This window comes from Strongylocentrotus purpuratus, unplaced genomic scaffold (assembly GCF_000002235.5).
Source record: "Strongylocentrotus purpuratus isolate Spur 01 unplaced genomic scaffold, Spur_5.0 spur5_scaffold_5, whole genome shotgun sequence".
Lineage (NCBI taxonomy): Eukaryota > Metazoa > Echinodermata > Echinoidea > Camarodonta > Strongylocentrotidae > Strongylocentrotus > Strongylocentrotus purpuratus.
The window spans coordinates 2,201,200-2,217,690 of NW_022145611.1; the positions used below are offsets into that span (position 1 = coordinate 2,201,200).

The 16,491-nt window shown below is 36.7% G+C and overlaps 1 protein-coding gene across 3 annotated transcripts in view; it reads right to left on the reverse strand.

Annotated features, from left to right (window-relative positions):
- The window catches only part of LOC575022 (HEAT repeat-containing protein 5B), a 79,326-nt gene extending 67,904 nt beyond the window's left edge, over positions 1-11,422 (reverse strand). The window contains exons 1-2 of one of the 3 annotated variants that reach the window (XM_030999756.1): positions 11,221-11,422; positions 6,427-6,562 (exon numbers count right to left, since the gene is read on the reverse strand). The gene's annotated coding sequence lies outside the window, so the exon portion shown is untranslated. Of the gene's footprint in view, positions 1-6,426; positions 6,573-11,220 lie in introns of all 3 variants that reach the window. The other 2 variants (XM_030999755.1, XM_030999757.1) reach the window with 2 other exon arrangements.
- Between the last annotated feature and the right edge of the window lie 5,069 nt (positions 11,423-16,491).

The window sequence follows — 16,491 nt, forward strand, 5'->3', positions numbered from 1 at the left end:
TGAATGTACATGGCAGGGTAAATCATCAATTACTATTAATGGAGTTCATAGTAAGAGCTACATGTACAGTGTATGTAGGCTGCACTTGCAAAGCTCAGCCAGGCAATATTGCTATCTGGTGAATTCATCCATACAGTTCATTAAAGCATTTTACTCAGATCCTAATTTCGTTAATAATAAATTGGGTGAAGTAAATTTAATTGCTGCAGCGAGGACCGCTCTACCTGTGAGGGGAGATGAAGTGAGGTAAATATTTGCAATTCCTGTAGTCCACAGGGATAAAACCAGAGTCAGTTCGTTCAATAAATAGAGGGTACATTAAAGTAAATGCACATGCTCATATATTGTTTGTCCAACAGGTAACGTGTACTTTAGAGTTTTGGCATATATTTATTCCACTTCATTGGATTCTCATAACTATATATTTCATCAAAAGTCCTTAACAGATTTAAAATGCAAAAGACTAAATAGTAATTACGTGTGACAAATGTATTACTACATATTACATTTATATTGAGTTTGGAAATGATGCAACATATACTTCACTCATAATTGACAAAAACTTACACTAAACATACTAATAACATTTCTGCTAATATTCAGAATTCCATACCACATGGAGTTTTCTGTTGCCAGAAATCAAGATTACCAGTAGCTCTGAATCTAAACAAGGTCTATCTTTTTATTCTTGTCATGTTCACATGAGCAATTCTTGTCATGTTCCACATGAGCAATTCTTGTAGTCAAAACAAGTATTAAAGGTTACATTTTCATTGAAGTATTGTACATATTGTATATGCTTGTTTGTTAATTTATTTCTGCATGGATAAATCCCCCCCCCCCCCACCCCCAACTCAATTAGGCAAAAGTGTGTGGGCCCCACAAAAATGTAGGCCCAAAATCAAGTTCCTGAAATCTATTATGTGGTGTTTTTTAAACTTCAAATGTTAATGCAGTCAAATCTGATTTAGTGATCACCTACATGTATATATTTTGTTTCCCTTGAAAAGTGGTTCCTATTAAAAGCTACATTCAATAAACCTGTACATTAAGACCACTTTTCTTGTCTCCCTTGAGTGATCTTTATGTACAGGTTTCAGTGTATTCTGTTGATAAGGCAAGACGCTGCAGAGACCTCTTCTATATTTGATATTCAGCTCATGCAAAAACCAATCTATTCTTTTGATAGACACAGTACATTAACTTCGCTGGATACTTCACATATCTACAATTACACAGCATGCATTATTAATCATTATATTCACCCAAACATCAAATTGGCTACATGACATGTAGAGGTAAAACGATAAAGCCAATTGGTCAATATAGAAGGTGTAGGTAGTCATGTGCATAGATAACAAAATGCATGAATTCAATTGGATGCATCGTTAGTAAAGAGAGAAAGATGAGGAAGGTTAGGTTGGTATAGACAAGGTGTTACCACACTTGGTTAGGGATGAAGAATGGCTTATTATTCACGATGAAAACATGAGATAAATACATATAGGTTCATGAAATACACAGTACAAGGAGGAGCACTTAAATTGCACATTTTTTATGATTTCTAATATCTCTAAATGAAATGTGTTGTATGTGAACATGAAGGCAATCTGAATTGCAATGTAGTCCCTAGGGAGTACAGTATCAACATACTGTATTTGCCTGCATAAAGGCTGCAGTATTTTTGGAAGAGAAATTGTTGCAAAGTCTGGGTGCGGCCTATGCGCGACAAGAGTAAAAATCAAGTCATCTCGAACCCTGAATCGGCGGTCAAAACATCACATATGCGTACATATGGAACTATAATAACTATACTAGTTAATGTTCAATGGTACAGGACATTTCTATAATAACTCCACAAATCTTACAGAAAATTAAAGACATGAAGTTTTGTTAATCTTGTGATTGAGCTTCATACAATAAACCTTAGTTTTTTAAACAAAAACTACTGGAAGATCTAAGTTCGTGCCATCCCATCACTAAAGTAGGGACCGAAACGGAGCTGCCGCGCAACGCAAATACGCATCCGCTGTCTGCAAATACATATATTTTCTTTGTATCCATTTCAGGCAATTTCGCATTGCATTGTGGAACTGTATGTACTGTAGGGGTATATGTCAGATTATTCAGATACCAAAACTGTCTGTGATACAGTAGCCGCAACTACCTTCAAAATCGACAAAGAATTGCTCAATTACAAACATTTTTGAGGTGTAAATACAACTTTAAACTTAGTTTTTTCTATTAAATGTTATAAGAATATTGGTAAATTTGGTATTAATTTGTAGAAAAAAATAGTGTTCTACAAGAAAATAACAATGATTTTGTTTGGTCTTGTAGCGTTGCATCTTCCCCCCCCCCCTTTTTTTTTGTCTACGAAATGTCAAAATAGGGGATGCGGCCTTAATGCCGGCAAATGCAATACATGCTGATGCATGATGTAGTTACTAAAGCTTTAATATCAATGGAGGTTCATGTAGTGTACACAAGCACTCCTCTGCTCTGGGTTAATATTCTTTACCGGTACAGGAGAAGGTAGTGTACCTACCCTAGAAAAGGACCTCTTGGCATGAGGTAATTCACCATGTGGCTATGTTTCAATTATGGATCATGCAACTATACATAGCCACTGCCACAACCTACAGTGTAGCTAGCTAGCACTGTGATCTCATTGCTTCACACAGGTTGTCATCCTCAATTTTCACACATCTTACATTCAATTATTAAAAATTATAGTCAAATATGTTCACTAATACCATTGGTGATGATAGCTTTTACAAAATACTTTTTGAAAAATTGAATCTTTTTATTTAATAATTTTAAACAGTACACCTCTCTTGGGATTATTTTTAAATCAAGTTTATATATGCCTCTCACCGCCCCCCCCCCCCCCCCACCACCAAAAAAAAAGAAAAAGAAAAAATGTTAAAAAGAATGTCAGAGCTGGGAGATTCTCCACTGAGTCATTGAAATTTCTCATCAAGAACATTACATGTACATGTAGGCTATACAGCTCCACAAGCACATATTTAGTGATTTTTAAATATTATTTTACTCTGCATTGCCAATTTAGAGACTTTAATGATTATTGGTAGTTATAATTAAATTGCTCTATCTAAAATACGACACAACACACTACATTGGAAATAGACTCAGAATTGGCCCTGATATCTGCACTTTCTGCTCATGCGTAATTCCTAACATTCTGGATCAAAAGATCATTTTAACATGTCACTAAGCAGACACTGAACAGCGATGGGTTCATTGTTCATCCATTGCCAAATAACTTTCTGTTTATTTTCATGTTTACACATTGACCATATTGAAATCGATATGTGCATACCGGTAGCAACCATACAAAATAAACACATTGCTACTTTGCCTTGAATACTTACTTGTAAGAATTAAGCCTAGTAAGAATAACAAGTGTAAATATCAACTACATTGCTATATGAGAGTTTCATACAATTCTGACAACAACAACAAAAAGGAAAAACATTATATCAGTAGTATATCTGAAGCATGGAGTTAAAATATATTCAATACAATGTAAATGTATGTTCATATTTACGTATTGAATTTGCAAGCATTATCTTTGTATCAGCTGTTTAGAGGTGTAGATGTGTTATAACTATATAAGTTATGTCCTTCTGGCTCTAAATAGACAATATTCTCTTTCTTTGTACACAGTTCCATCGATCTATAAATCCCTGCTTAAATGATTAATTCATAAGCTCCTTACCATCTTGCAATGCTTTGTTTTGATAAAGGTCACAAAGATCTCTCACATATTGAAAGGTCTGATAATGCTGTGGTACAAGGTTTTAATTCCCTGAAGAGTTGGCTACATGTAAAAACACCTCCTTCTGATATTAGTTGGTGAATCCATACTTCTTAACCATTCTTTCTTCCCCTTAACAATAAAAATGCTGTAGGCTGTTTGAACTTCCAACAGTTCCATGGATGTTGTTGATGTTGTTGTTGTTGTTGTATTTGTTGTTGTATTTGTTGTTGTCGTTGTTCTTGTAGTTGTCGTTGTTGTTGCAGTTGTTGTTTTTGCTGATATTATTATTATTCTCAGTAATATCATTATTACCATCATCATCACCACCATCAGTATTATATTATTATCATATTGCCTAATATGCCTACCGTAATTAACAGTGTATTAACCGCACCTTTTTGTCCCTCCACCTGACGCTATGCCTGGCAATGTCTCCCAACTCAGTAATCGGTGTGTTTGCTCACCACTCGGAAACTAGAACACTCAAAATTATCTGTCATCTTGGTTTGAAAGTTATCTCTCTGATAGATTTCAATATGTACTTTATAATAATAATTCCTCCAATTTTTATTCTATTACATGGCGTACCACAAGGTTCTATCCTAGGTCCTCTGCTGTTTTTTAAGTCGGCAAAAAAAAAAGTCAGCAAAAAAAAAAGTCGGCAAAAAAGGGCGAAAAAAGGGCGAAAAAAGGGGTGCGGTTAATACACGAGGGCGGTTTATACAACGTTAATTACGGTATGATGTTTTAATATATAAATACGGTACACTATTTTTTCTTCTTCTATTTTTCCCCCATATAATAATGAGCTAATAAACATTCTTACTATGTAGTATTAGTTTCCTTGATCTTTGATCTGACCCAATACCTGTACATGAAGTAGGGCTATCAACACATGTGACAGAATGATTTGAAACTTGCTCAAAAAGCTTGCTTGTCTGCTGAAGTTTACCAGTGGTTCACAAATTATGATGAAAAAAGTTTTAGTATCTAGATTGGCAATGACAACGATGCATTATAATGGAAAAACTCCACCTCAAAAAATCTTTGATAATGTAGTGACAACTCTCGACTCAATCTAGACTAAACCTGAGCAATATAGTATACGCTGTAGGGTGTAGAGCATCTAATAACATGTGGACCTAATGAATAAACCTGCACAGGAATGTGAAGATATGGTAGAGTAATAAGGTGGTATGAAGCTCATTAGGCCTGTCCTCATTAGCTTGAGTTGGCCAAATAGCCTGCTATTTCTGATTTAGGAAATTAGCCTGATAACGAAATAGCTGGCTATTTGGCAGGTGAAGACGCAAATAGCGGGCTATTTGCTCGGGAAATCTTCCTAAGATATCGTGTACTTTGCAAAATAGCCAGCTATTTGTACGGTCCGTCTTCACCAGCCCGAAGACTCGCACTACTGTATGCGCGAAGATGAAGACACAATTTGTTACTTCGGGCTAATTTCCCCGATTCAGAAATAGCGGCTATTTGGCCAACTCGAGCTGATGCAAACAGGCCTTAATGTAATTACTACATAGCCTTTGCAGTAATGAAGGTGGGTATATTACATGAGTGCGGAAAAGCCTATGGGTGTAATAGAGTACCGAAGTGTGACATCATACTGGCCAAGTTGTCAAGGTTGGTGGATTCAAACAATCTTGTGCTAGTAATGGTGTCATGATCAAACCAGCCCCAAACACTGAATTTGCCCTTCTCCAGCCAGATGCTTCAATGATTTCAGGGTGAACCTCATGCACAGGCTCTGTTGTTTAGAACCAGTAATCTGGACGACTAAGAATACAACTTTAGCACTTCGGTACTCTATACACTGATGTAAATGAATTAATGAATAAGTTAAGATAACTTTAAAGGTAAAGACCAGTATTGGAAACGCCCCAGTTTCAAAAAATGAAATGGAAGCTCTCATTACCAATCATGTGAAAGAATATGTTTTGAATAATACATGATAAAAAATTTGCCGGGAAACCGCCTACTAATTCATATATTTGGTAAATTTGTTTCTCTCACGGTCTGTGAGAGATATAGGGTAGTCCCATATACATCTTTCTGTGTATAGTGCTTGTAACTTTACGAAGAATGGGCCAAATTTCTTATCATTTTGATGATTCCAGAACCTTGCAGATGCTAGATGATCAACCTTTTCTGATCGATTCCACAACGTTTCTTTCACAATGCAATCGCATGACCATAACTGGTCTTTACCTTTAAAGCGTTTGACATACATGTACATGTGAAGACAATAAAAACAGATCATTATTTGATGATTGAACTGATGATAAAGATGAAGGAAAATCTATAAAAAATCAAATAGTAACACCATGTACACTGTAGGCCTTTGCAGTGCAATTTCTTCACATATATCACAGTCCTACAGAATGCCATTAGGGTATTAATATGTTTACTCAGTTCTCTGTAATTCGATTGTAATGCCCTTCTGGCTGTAAGCAGAGAGTACAATGGAAAGCCAAGTGCATGATTTCCTCTTCTAATCTCATCAATTGAACAGCCACAAATTCTACTTGTATGATATTCAGAAAGAGCATGAGTTCCCTAGGGGGATATATTCATGCTTTTACCTCAGTTTCCTTTGCCTATGAAATGAATGACATGTATGTACATACCTTCTAGCAAGCAGAAAGAAATGTGATTTGGTGTTTCAGAGCGGAAGCACAGCCTTTTAGGAGTTTTCTTTGAGTAGAGCAGGGTCAAGACAGAGTAGAGTTACCATGCAGCAAGTAACATCCCTTTATCTCCTGACTGCAAAACACTTTAACAGGCAGGGGAAAATGAAGAGCATACATGCGTGCACATAAAATAAAAACAAAGGGGAGAAGGGGAAAACAAAATCAAAATCAGACGTACTACAACAAAACAAAGGAATACAGACAGACAAACTCATTTCTCAAATTGGGAACACAAATATAAATATGAACGAAGCACAGCATTAAACTATAACATTTTATTTTCTCCTTGTTGCTTATAATTATCATATTCATGTAAAGTAATCTGAGAGTGTGTGTGCAATGTCGCAAAGTCATTGGCTTTAGGGTGCGTTCAATCAAATTTTTGAAGCTACAATCAAAAACGTGAATCATAAATCAAAACGCTGTTAAAAAACATGGTTACTGCGGGAGAGCGTTTAAGCGACTTATCATCAACGACCAACAAAATATCGCTTGAAAATCGCTTGAACGCTACCATGTTTTATAATAAACATCTTTGAAAACCATGTTTCTAGGGTGAAAAAGTGTTGCTAGAACGCACCCTTAGATGCATAATTATAATAACAGCTGCTCGGCCTGTAATATTTCATGCTCGTCATTTATTTTACTTGGTTTGCAAAATACAAGCATGTCTGATTCATAGGCCTTCATACTGTACATGATATTTGGTGCCCTCCCCCAACACACCCACACACACACACACACACAAACACCTTCCCCATGAACCAGTAATAATATTTACAGACTTTATGCCTCAAGCATGAATATTTCACTGAACTGATGAGCAAAATTCTCATTCTGCAACAAGTACATGTACTGTACAGGCATGATGGTATCGACTGCATGTAATGTACATGTACGGCACCTGAATAGCAATATTATTAATGTCTTATCGCTGAGATCCACAGGGGAATTAACTTTATCAAAAAATTAATAGTACCTAACACCCTTCTAGCCCTCAGCATACCACATATTGATTTTTAAAACTCACTTTTTTTCTCTTTCTTTTATCCTCACAGAAGCTCTTTATAATGTTCTCTTCTTTTGTTTTAATGTATATGTAGGCCTAAGGTAAACCTATCTACAGTACACTGTATTTATGTTCTTCATTGGTTACAGATTTTATATCAGCATCTCTACACACATGTACTACACATTATAAAGATGATATTGATGTCACATGTGAATTTCTAACTATTTTTTTGCACAATATACAGGTATATTAACATGACACAGTTGCATACATGTATAAATAACAAATTCTTTTCTTTATACATGTAAAACATGTCAACAAATTAGTGCCTTTTGTAAAATACACATATTTTACACTCATGTAGTGACAATTTAGTGGTAAGCTCTCATACAAGATAATAATAATAATAACAATATTTATAAAGCGCAACATATCCATCTCTAGAGATGCTCAAGGCGCATACAAATAATTTAAATTAATATTCAACATATTCAACATAAATTTAACAATATGCATTACACACATGTACGTGCTGTCACGTACGATGATTGTAGTAAGGAAGTGACAAATTGGCATGACTACTCCCACAAAACACACTGTTTATGATAGCATGAGGCAAATACTAAGATACATGTACAGCATACATTCCAATGTGTACAGTTCATTCGAACAAGAGAACTTTGTTGAATGCATGTACGTTAGGCTACAATCTAACTACATGTACATGTACATAAAGTAATTATTTTCATCTTCATTTTGTTGGCATGTCTCATTTCCTCTCTTAAGCAGCACAATGCTCCTAACTGCTCAACAAAGTTTGAGGTATTAAACATCACATTTAATGATTTTATGAAAAAAGATTACATCTACATGTACATATACATGTATAAAAAATTGTAACAATGCAAGTCTGTACAGTACATGTAAATACATGTACATGTGCATCATCTACTGCATGTAGGCCTTCAAGTATGTATCTAACACAAACAATGAACATTTTATAAATAAAAGGTGAGATTTCTTAATTGGACAATCTTTTTTTCTTTCTCCACAACGCTTTTATAAATTTTCCAGATATTTTTGGTCATTTAAGTCAAATCATTCTCAACTCCCATATTATTTTTTCACTGGTTTTGGAGTACAAAAAGATAATTTTAATGGAGTGCACTAAAAATGATGTATCACTTTTTGTATCATGCTTTCAAAAATCCAAGAAAATGCAGAAACATGCAACTCACCAAAACAAGGCAATCGTGCTTCACTTATTTTATTTCATTAAATTAAATTGATTTTCAAAAATCCTTGCAGACATCAAAACTGAATTGTGATTGTTGTATTTTAATAGCTGAGATCAAAAATATATATATACAAAAATATTAAATGTAAAAAACTACAATGATAAATACTCAACATAATTTTGAACTGATTTAGATTATGGTCGAAATTAAAATACAATTCTTTAGATGAATCATTGATGGTACGGGCATTCCTGTGAAAACTGCCAAAAGCGCCAATGTAATCAACAGAAGAATTCACTATTCATCAATGTGATTTGTGATTCATATTCCAGAGAAAATAACACTGGACAGTAAAATCAATTTCCATTCAAATTTGAAGATTGAAAAGAGTACAGTCATAAAATGTGTAATCATAGATACTGGCGAGATTTGAACCGTGAAAAGGGAAAATGGTGACATTTTCATTGACTCAGCTTATGAGGTAATGAAAAGGGGAAATGGGGTCATGTATCTTGTTCAAATGAACATATTGGAAGCATATGCAATCCTACAATATTCAGTGATTGTTGTCGCGATAGAAATCGAGTCTAAAGTTATGAAATTCTAAATAATACACCCTTTATGTTGAATAGCTCCCTCTCAAGGTTAACATATTTATTAAGCTATAAAACAACGTTTCTTGACTAAAATCAACCGATTAGCTATTCCTAATTAGAAATTATATATCACAACTATATATTCTGAGATTTTCATGGTCGCAGCTACTATTGTACGGCCGTAGGAGCTATTTGAAATTTATCAAAATTTTCCGGTAGCACAATTAAATTTTTATATTCAATTTTTCTCGAAAGCAGAAGTGTTTTAGGGGCTAAATTTTCTAGTGCTGATAATGTATCCACAGGGGCATCCAAATATATCAAAATTGTAAAGAATCACTATCCACCCAATATTCAAAATTTCCCAAAACTTTGTATTACCTTTAACCAGCTTAGAAAAGTACCGGTAAAAGATGAAAAACAGGGATTTCCCAGAGAGTCTCTAAGATTTTAAGCTGGGCTATATAGTATCTCATGAAACAGGTATTGTGCACTGCTAATAGCATTTACCATACTTTGTCAGCTTTACAATAGTCAGCCACTGTGTCTTGATTCTCAAAACTCTGAAACATCTACAGGTATGTACAAAACTCAATACAACTCACTCATAATCTGCACTTAAGTTACATGATGATGACCCCCTAACCTAAATTTCACTGATCAGTAAAATACATGTACAATCAAATCAACTCATCAATTTTGCAGAATATACTTTAAAAATCTAATGTCAATCCTGTCGATGTGCCGCTTGTGTTCACAGCATTTAATGTGAGCACTGCAACTCAAACAACAACAAAAAATCACTCCCTATCTCAAACACAAAAGGTACTGATTTTTTGTGTAGGCAATACAGAAGTTTTTTTAAGCCAAATTCATTTATTGGCCATGTACCAATACTAGAAACTATCAACGCTGCAAAAAATAACACACAAGATTTAGGCGTCATCAATTGTCACTGAATTGCTGATTTTTAGTGCATTCTTGTAAGTTTTATACAGTCACTGTATAAAATTATGAGGATCTGAGCGGAGGGGGCATCTTCAAATTTTTCATCAGTATAACACACAACTACGTAACTAGATTATAATGTATAGACTCTATACAAGTGAAATCAGTTAAAAATAATGACATTGTTATTGCTCATCATCATGTATTCATGATTGTTGATAAAATTTTCATGAAAGATTTTGCACACTTACTTAGACTACTTAGGTCTAGACCTACTGGAGCTCTGGAACTCCAAAAGGGATTTCTTCGAGATTATCATTAGCCATTACATTAGGCCTAGACCCTCTACAGATGGAGTCGGAGTCGGGCCAACTCGGGCCAACTCGGGCCAACTCGGACCAGGGGACAACTCGGCCCAGATGCAAAAAGGTCATTTTTTGCATGTTTAGGTTTAGGGTTAGGGTTAGGGTTAGGGTTAGAGTTATGGGTTAGAAATAGAGTTATGGGTTAGGGTTAGGGTTAGGGTTAGATAGAGTTAGGGTAAAATGACAAAAAATGACCGTTTTTGCAGCTGGGCCGAGTTGTCCCCTGCCCTGGTCCGAGTTAGCCCGGATCCTTACAGATACATAAAACTCAAAAGAAAGTCCTAGTCAATTTAAGGTCGAATGTAAGGTGCAGACTCATTAATTCATTATCACACTCACACTCACAGTCAATACACAGTCAACACGCCCATCAACACACTCACGTTATGCATACCGTCTACGAGATCGAGTAAACGGAGATCGCCCGGCGTACCGAACCGGTGTAACACAGCGACTCGCATACGCTATCGTACCGTAGAGTAATCTAGGGAGTTTCGCAGCGCTACAGCGTCGTCGAGTCAGAGTCTGGGATAAACATTGGTTCAAATGACTAAGTAAGAAATATTACTCACCTTGTACGTTATAAAACTGAGAAGAAAATGTTAGTTGGACAAGCCAACGTTGATACAGATACAGATTCCAGCAACCTCATGAAAGATGTTTAATTTGCACCAGTCGGTGGTCGGCGGTCGCTCCGCAGGTTTTCCATTTCGTGTCAGCAAATATAATGTTTGATTTGTCTGAGGGCGCTATTTAAGTTCTGTTCCAGTAGTTCCGTTCTACGTACCTCATCAGCTCACAGTAAGGATACTCCAAGAAAGCTTTCTTACTTTTTCTTCCCAAATACTCCTTCCCCTCAGTGCTTCATCCTATCCTAATCTCTTTAAATTGCTTTCTTTTATATCAAAACTTGTTAATCATCGGCAACCTTATTATGAAAAATTGTTAAATATGTAAATAAATCTGATCCAAGAAAAAAATAAAAAATAAACCACATACTAGTAATTTATTTATTTAATAGTTCAGTTCAGTTCAGTTTATTAAAAAACACATGGCATAGTAATCATGACGAACAAACATGATCCAAATTGAGACCCCAAAAAGCAATGCTTGTGAGTGGGGCCCCTGTGGAGGATGGAGATCTCAATCCCAGCGGATTGGCAAAGAGACCAACGTGTTTCAAGGATCTGCGCAATTCAAAACATGAAAGTTTTTTTTTTTTATGGTCAGTTTTTATTCTTTTCTCTCTTGAAACAAATTATAATCATAGTACAAATTACAATCATCATATGTAACGCTCACTGCAAATGTGATGACATTGTAAATCAGTATAAATTTTTGTCTTACAAACGGCTTCAAAAGAAACTTACATAGTTAGTTCCTACATCATATTTGAAACAAAAATTCATATTTTCAAAGAAAACATATGCAGTTGTATAATCCAAAAATTTTGTTTTAACAATGTAGCAACTTATACTTCTTTTATACTGTTGTCCTGAGAGAAAAGTTTTCTCTTTTTGTTAACCCTTCCCTACCCGACCTCTCCCTTATCCCCCCCCCCCCCCCCCCCCCCCCCCCCCCCCCCCTCTTAACCGGTGGACGACTGGCTCTGGGTTCCAATTGTTTGTCTAATACTCAGGTTTTCCCATTTAGAAAAATGAATAGTGAGAGTTCCCCTCATTGCTGCCAATTTCCTTTCTTCTACTTTATCCCCTATTATACTATTCTTTATTTCATTAAAAGAGGGTGGTTTTTTAAGTTCTCTATTTCTATAAATCAGATATTTAACAAGAATTAAAACACGATTCATTAATTGATATTTTCCTTTATTTCTCTCCTCTTTCCCATACAGAATTTCCTCCAAACTACAGTTATGTATTTCAAAGTCTAAAAATCTCGTGCACATTCCCCACACTGATTGTGCAAATTCACAAGTATAAAATAAATGTTTATATGTATCTTCATCTGTTTCGCAAAATGAGCATAAGTTAGTCGAGAGAAGACCAAAACGGAAGAGGTGATGGTTTGTATATAATATATTATGTATAAGTTTGAACTGAAACTCTCTTAATCGACTGTTAAGTGTACACTGTCTTAGTCTTAAAAATATGTTTTCTATGTCCTTACAGGAAAAACCATAGTTCCTTCCTATTCTCTCAAAAACCAAAGGTTTAAAATCATCTTTCTTTATTAATTGTACATAAATTTGTTTTGATTTTAGATCAGCTATATTAGTTGTTTTCTTCCCCAAAGTGAAATCAGTTCCAGAATTATTTTTTTTCTTCTCCCTTTCTAAAATTATTTTTCCAACAAACTGGTAAACAGGCATAAAAGTGCTTGATCTTTTCAATTTCATTTACTTCAACACCCAAATCAAGAAAATGCCTGTCACAGTTTAGTTTACCATCGTTTTCCAGAATATGTTTTAATTTGTAAATTCCTTTGTCATACAACCTCTTATCGTATATACAACTTCCTTTATATCGAATAAGTTTATTATTAAAAATTACCACATCACCAATGTCTATATACTCCTTATATGTCTCGTATTCACCCAATCTTCTAATAAATCCATATAAAATTGTGGAGCTGTCACTTTTAATAAACTTGGTATATAGTCACATGAAAATATCAAATCTCCACCCACGTGTTCAGTGATAAAGTTAAAATATTGTTTCCATTTCATGTCTTCATCTTTGTTTAGAAGTTTTTAAATCCACATAAAGATGGTAGGATACGATTGATCATGGATACGATACAGTCTTACGCGCGCAGAGCCCCCAAAACAAGCAGGTCCCAACAACAAAAAAACATGGTAATGTACACAAATTATTACAAGGAAATGGCAAGGTTATATGAATTTAAAACATTTAGAAGGAAAAAAGCTGAATCACTGACAACATGATGAACACCCTTAACCACCCCCCCCCCCCCCGGGGTCCAGCCGGGGTCCATTCGCTGTTCATAAGGACCGTTATTCATAAGGACCGCTATTCATAACGTGGAACTTCCCATCCTGCAGGTCCGCTATTCATAAGGGTAAAAGAGGGTCACTATTCATCAAGAAATAAGGTTCGTTAATCATAAGGACAGCTATTCATAACGTGAGATGAGGGTCGCTATTCATAATACAAGAAGAGGGTCGCTATTCATAATAGGAGAAGAGGGTCGCTATCCATAATAGGAGAAGAGGGTCGCTATCCATAATAGGAAATGAGGGTCGCTATTCATAATAGGAGAAGAAGGTCGCTATTCATAATAGGAGAAGAAGGTCGCTATTCATAATAGGAGAAGAAGGTCGCTATTCATAATAGGAGAAGAAGGTCGCTATTCATAATAGGAGAAGAAGGTCGCTATTCATAATAGGAGAAGAAGGTCACTATTCATAATAGGAGAAGAAGGTCGCTATTCATAATACAAGAAGAGGGTCGCTATTCATAATACAAGAAGAGGGTCGCTATTCATAATACGAGAAGAGGGTCGCTATCCATAATAGGAGAAGAGGGTCGCTATCCATAATAGGAAATGAGGGTCGCTATCCATAATAGGAGAAGATGGTCGCTATCCATAATAGGAGAAGAAGGTCGCTATTCATAATAGGAAATGAGGGTCGCTATTCATAATAGAAGAAGGTCGCTATTCATAATACGAAATGAGGGTCGCTATTCATAATAGGAGAAGGTCGCTATTCATAATAGGAAAAGAGGGTCGCTAATCATACTACAAAATGAGGGTCGCTATTCATAAAAGGAGAAGAGGGTCGCCATTCATGATAGGAGAAGAAGGTCGCTATTCATAATACGAAATGAGGGTCGCTATTCATAATAGGAGTAGGAGGTCGCTATATTCATAATACGAAATGAGGGTCGCTATTCATAATACGAAATGAGGGTCGCTTTTTATAATAGGAGTAGAGGGTCGCTATTCATAATACAAAATGCGGGTCGCTATTCATAATAGGAGTAGGGTGTCGCTATTCATAATACGAAATAATGAGTTTAGTGTCCCATTATTCCGGTCACCAGCCCCCCCCCCCCCAGTATACCCGACCACGCTGCGCCATTCAGCCCACCCGACCGGCAGTATTCCCTTGGTACATGTACATATTAGCGATAATTCTCGTCCAAGTAGTTCATAGATGGCGTAGCCTGTGTGTGTTTAAGGGTGGGGGCGGTGGGGTTGTATCAGTGTTGCCTTCAAGGGGTTGATCTATCATGTATCTTATCCTCAGCAAAGGAAGAAAGCGACAGAGAGGGGGCTGTAGGGCATGGGTGTCGATCCTTACGTAATACCTATTGTTCAGGGGGATGAATGAATAGATCATCCCCCCTGAACAATAGGTATCAATTACAGATCGACACCCATGCTGTAGGGACTTGAGTTATATACCATATTCAAGCTTTTCGTAAATATACAATGTCGCACGACATATTTTCCATATAAGTAAGGAAGTTGGATATTCAGAATCAGATACAATTTTTTTTTTACCGTAAGACATTATGCGAACAGTTGCATCCCCTGTATTGTGTATTTTTTTAAAAATATTTTACTTTTTAGCTTTGATAATTAGAGACATCAATAACCTAGATAATATATTTCCCCCGCTACAGCGGTGAAAACAAGAAGGAAAACACACATAATCCTATCGTCATTTGTCCCGCTCGTGGGAAATCTTGCCCCACCACCCTACCTTTTCTTCTATCCTACCTCTACTACCGTCCTTCGTCAACTACAAACCTACCCATTCTTCTATCCTACGCCTACCACCACCCTACCCATTCTTTAATTCTACCTCTACTACCCTCCATCCTACCCATTCTTCCATCCTATCTCTACTACCATCCCTCGTCAACCCCAACATTACCCATTCTTCTATCCTACCTCTACTACCATCCTTCGTCAACTACAACCCTACCCATTCTTCCATCCTATGCCTACCACCACCCTACTAAATCTTCAATCCTACCTCTACTACCATCCTTCGTCTACTACCACCCTACCCTTTCTACCTCTACTACCCCAATCCTACCCTTTCTTCAATCCTACCTCTACTACCATCCTACGCCTATCACCACCCTACCCTTTCTTCTATCCTACCTCTACTACCGTCCTTCGTCAACTACAAACCTACCCATTCTTCTATCCTACGCCTACTACCACCCTACCCAATCTTCAATCCTACCTCTACTACCATCCTACGTCTACCCCAATCCTACCCTTTCTTCAACCCTACCTCTACTACCCCAATCCTACCCTTTCTTCAATCCTACCTCTACTACCATCCTACGCCTACCACCACCCTACCCTTTCTTCTATCCTACCTCTACTATCGTCCTTCGTCAACTACAAACCTACCCATTCTTCTATCCTACGCCTTCTACCACCCTACCCATTCTTTTATTCTACCTCTATTACCCCCATCCTACCCATTCTTCCATCCTATCTCTACTACCATCCCTCGTCAACCCCAACATTACCCATTCTTCTATCCTACCTCTACTACCATCCTTCGTCAACTACAACCCTACCCATTCTTCCATTCTATGCCTACCATCACCCTACCAAATCTTCAATCCTACCTCTACTACCATCCTACCCCTTCCCCCTCCCTACCTCAACCCCACCCTACCCTTTCTGCTATCCTACCTCTACTACCATCCTTCGTCAACTACAACCCGATCCCTTGCTTCTAACCCTACTACCATCCTTCGTCAACTACAACCCTACCCGTTCATTCATCCCACGCCTACCACCACCCTACCCTTTCTTCTATCCTACCTCTACTACCATCCTTCGTCAACTACAACCCTACCCATTCTTCCATCCTACGTCTACCCCCATCC